Source organism: Anguilla rostrata, unplaced genomic scaffold, assembly GCF_018555375.3.
Source record: "Anguilla rostrata isolate EN2019 unplaced genomic scaffold, ASM1855537v3 scaf0169, whole genome shotgun sequence".
In the NCBI taxonomy this organism is placed as follows: domain Eukaryota; kingdom Metazoa; phylum Chordata; class Actinopteri; order Anguilliformes; family Anguillidae; genus Anguilla; species Anguilla rostrata.
In genome coordinates, this window is record NW_026985726.1 from 1 (window position 1) to 4,548 (window position 4,548).

At 46.2% G+C, this 4,548-nt stretch overlaps 1 pseudogene; it reads right to left on the bottom strand.

The window, feature by feature from the left end:
• Window positions 1-961: 961 nt before the first annotated feature.
• LOC135246313 (piggyBac transposable element-derived protein 4-like) lies at window positions 962-2,810 on the bottom strand (annotated as a pseudogene).
• Window positions 2,811-4,548: the final 1,738 nt, after the last annotated feature.

Consider the following 4,548-nt stretch of genomic DNA (forward strand, 5'->3'; position numbering starts at 1 on the left):
CCTCAGCAGCCAGCCACCCACCCACCCCCGTCAGCAGCCAGCCAGCCACCCACCTTGTCATGGTTCTGTATTTTCTGTTTCTGTTTTTCCCCTTTTGGCCGCCAGATGGCAGCACTTCAGTTTTGTGTTTCAATTCGTTCTCCCTCCCTGTGTTAATTGTATTATTGGTTTTAATTATTCTATAATTGTTCCCACCTGTGTCTTGTTATCCCCTCCTTTTCTGGTTTGATTGTTCTTTGAGTTTACCTGTGTCTTGTTACCCCTGTCTATTTAAGTTCTTGGTTTGCCTGACTCAGATGCTGGTTCCTTGTGTTTCTGTTTGTGTTTCTGCCTGCGTTCCTGCTTGTGTGTGTTGCGCCTGCCCGTATTCTGTTCTGCCCGTATTCTGTCCTGCCTGTGTTCCGCCCTGCCTGTGGTCTGTTCTGTTTTTTTTCAGTTCTTAACCCTCCTGTTCTGTTCATTTTTTAGGAACATCAAAAATGTTCCTGGGTCAATTTGACCCGGTGCATGTTTAAACATCCAAAAGTTGTCAGAAACCAAAAAATCCTAATAAACATTGTTTGGGTACCTCATTACTAACAAATGAATCAATATTTAGTGCAATGGTGTTATTCACCTCTCACAGATCATGGTTTTATTAGGATAATTCACTCGTTTTTCATAAAAAATACATGTTCAAACTTTTTTTTCTGTACATTGGAAAAACCTAGATATAAAATACATTAGTTTTACATAACATTTCATCTTCAAAAATTTGTTTTACATTTTTAAACTTTTTTTTTCATGTGGTGATGTTGATAAATAGAGATGAGGCACCTCTTCTGTTCAGGGTTAAATTGACCTGTTCACTTAAAATCAAGCCAAATGAGTCATAAGGAGTTTTATTGAAAGAAAACTTTATTTATGCAATATTTACAATGTTTAGAACCAGAAATGAACAAAAATGAACAAGAGATGGGCAATATGAATGAGGCGTGTGTGTATGTGTATGTGTATGTGTGTGTGCGCGTGTGTATGTGTATGTGCATCTGTGTGTCTACACAGCACACGAGTGACATGTCATCACGGTGTGCTTTGTGCAAATGAATTTTGCACATGTCGCACGTCGTGCTCGTCTTGATGTCATCAGACGGCTTGCACGCATGGCACCTCTTCCTCTTCCTTTTTCCCCCAGCAGCAACCTAGAAAGATGAGGATGATGATTACTTTACTATGTCTTTTTGCTGATCCCGATCCCCTGACACGCACACACACACACACACACACACACACACTTACTTACCTCAGGCACTGGTGTACTATGTGCAGCCCTCTCCTGGATCTCCTTCACTGTGGCTGCAGCGGCGGGGGTCCTTGGCATGTGCTGCCTCCGTTCTATGTGCGGGACCACGAGTGCCTTCCCCAGCTCCTCGAGGAAGATGCGCCTCTTGTGTAGCTTCGACACATTCCGCTCAGGAAAAATCTCTGCCCAGATGACGAATGCATTGTAGGCCGGTACATCAATAATGTTAAAAAAAATGACTAAAGGCCAGCGTGCAGTCATCTGCTTGGTGCTGTAGGACCCAGTTACTTTGTCCAAGTTGTCCACCCCCCCTTTGGTGGAATTGTAATCAAGGATTATATTTGGTTTCTGGTCCTCTCTGGTGCTGATTTCAGCATTTTTATGAAGAGTGCTCATGAGCACAACATTTTTTCCCTTTTTGGGGCAGTAAGACACTAGGGCTGTGGTGTCTGTGAAAAAGAACTTGGACGATTGAGAGGCCCTATTCTTGATCACCAAAAGTTCAGCAGGGAGCTCAGTTCTGTTTTTTCGTACAGTTCCGACCATTGTGAGCTTTCTCTTTAGAAGCTCCTAACCCAGGTTGTAGGATGTGAAAAAATTGTCACGTTATGTTGTGACCCCTGAGACCCTGTGCCATGTCGAGCACAACCCTCATGCCCTGATTCTTCTCTGGGGCTCCTCCAACCGGCTTTCCGGTGTAAACCTGCATGTTCAATGCATAGCTGGAGTTTGCATCGCATGCTGCCCAGATTTTTATGCCATATTTTGCCGGTTTGGAAGGCATGTATTGCCTAAATGGGCAGCGACCTCTGAATGCCACCAGCCTTTCATCCACTGTGACATTAGGACCTGGGTTATAGAGTAGTGGAAGCCGCTCTACCCACTTGTCCCACACTGTCCTAATAGCTGCCAGCTTGTCTCTCTCCCGTCTGCCAGCTCTTGTCTCCCGATTATCAAATCGGATTACTCTGGAGAAAATATGAAAAGTCTCCAGAGACATGGTGGCTCGAAATATGGCCCTGCCTGTCTCTGCATTCCACAGGCTGGCTGTCGATTCATCCTTTGACTTATAGACCCCAGCCAGGATGAGGAGCCCCAAATATGCATGTAAATGCGTTTTATCCAACTCCTTCCACTTCTCCCCAAAAACATGCCTCCCTTCTAGATTAGTCATTTCTAGAATGATTTTCTGCATTGAATTGGGAATAACCAGCTCAAAAGCTGACTTGATGTCTGTGACACGAGTCACTGCCATCCTGGTGGGCCCTGGCACTGTCTTTATTATGTTTTCTGCAGACAGTGTTGCCTGATGTATATTGGGGGATGAGTACCACTGTATTTCACCATTTTTTGACATGAATGTCTTGCTTGGAGGAATAGGAATAGCAATTTCTTCATCTGATGGTTCATAATCAGAATCGTCATAATCAGAATTGACCTCAAGATGGTCTTCATCTTCAGACACATCCTCATCTATTTCACTGTCGTGATCAAGGATGTGTTCCAGAGCCTCCAGGGGTGTCATCATTTTTCTTGTGTTGCTCATTTTGTCAAGCTCTGACAGTGAGTGTACTGTATGTAGCTGCAGAGTGTAATGTTGGTAGGACTCCCATGCAGAGACCCTTTTGTATGTTTCACCCCTCCCCCGCTGAGTGTACGCTGAATGTGGGCGGAGTTTTCCCGTGGGAAAATAAAAGGTTCCCGTCAAAATCATCGTAATATCTGCACTTTCTCGCACTTTACAGTTCAGGTAGGGAGAATAGGGAGGAAGTGTTTGTGTGTATGTGTGGATGTATGTCTGTGTTAGATTGGCGTGAAATATGTTGCTTGTGTGTGTGTGTGCGTGCGTGCAGGTGTGTGTGTCTGTGTATGTGCGGGTGTGTGTGCGTGCATGCGGGTGTGTGTGTCTGTGTGTGTGTGCGCGCGTGCGGGTGTGTGTGTGCGTGCATGCGGGTGTGTGTGTCTGAGTGTGTGTGTGTGTGTGCGTGCATGCGGATGTGTGTGTCTGAGTGTGTGTGTGTGTGTGCGCGCGTGCGGGTGTGTGTGTCTGTGTGTGCGCGTGTATGTATGCGCGTGCGTGCGTGCATGAGGGTGTGTGTGTGTGTCATTGGGGTGAAATATGTGTGTGTGTGTGTGTGTGTGTGTGTTTGTGTGTGCGTGCGGGTGTGCGTGTTTGTGTGTGTGTGTGATTGGGGTGAAATATGGTGGGAGGGAGTAGGAAATACCTTATGTCTCACATTTGCAAAGAAAGAAATAGTCTAAATTTGACACTTCTGACCCCTTTTAGCCTCCACTTTCACTGCCGGGTCAAATTGACCCCGAACAGTATCTCTGTGATATAAACATGCAGGGGGGGGGGGGTTGCAAATACAATAAATGAAACATTTTCATTTTAAATGTTGATTACACTAATTAAGGCCAGTAGAAGAAGTTTCATACTGAAAAAATACTTTTTAATATTTTTCCTAGATTTTCAAACTTTGAAAAGGGTCAATTTGACCCACAACATAACAGGAGGGTTAAGAATATTTTTGTGTTTGTGGTTTTGCCCCTCGTGGCCTTTTGTTTATTCCCTGTTTGTTATTTAGTAAAGTCTTTGTTTGAATTTTCCTTTTGGAGTCTCCCGTGTTTTTTCATTCTGCGCCTGGATCAAACCCCCGAATCCCTGACACACCCACCCCCGTCACCAGCCATCCAGCCACCTACCCACCCCCGTCACCAGCCAGCCAGCCACCCACCCACCCCAGTCAGCAGCCAGCCACCCACCCACCCTCCCTCCCTCGTCAGTAGCCAGCTAGCCAGCCAGCCAGCCAGCCAGTCACCCAGTCACCCACCCCCGTCAGCAGCCAGCCAGCCAGCCACCCACCCACCCCAGTCAGCAGCCACCCAGCCACCCACCCTCCCTCCCTCCCTCGTCAGTAGCCAGCTAGCCAGCCACCTACCCCTGTCAGCAGCCAGCCAGCCAGCCAAGCAGCAGTAGGAGAGTAGCCAGGTTGCGGCAAGAACCCCCCACTAGGGTCTTCCACAATGCTGCAGACACCCCCACTTGCCCAACCTCCTATCTATTTGGTCAAATCCTGTGTGTTTGAGTGTACATTTCATTAAATTATTAATGCAATACTTTCAATTAATTATTTTAAATAATAGTGTGGGGGTAATACTTAATCTCTTTTGGGTATATGATAACCAGGTCAGTGCAGGTGTAACTCAGTTACACTTTACTCGGCGATGTGTTACATTTTGAAGGAGAGCATCAGCGACCATGT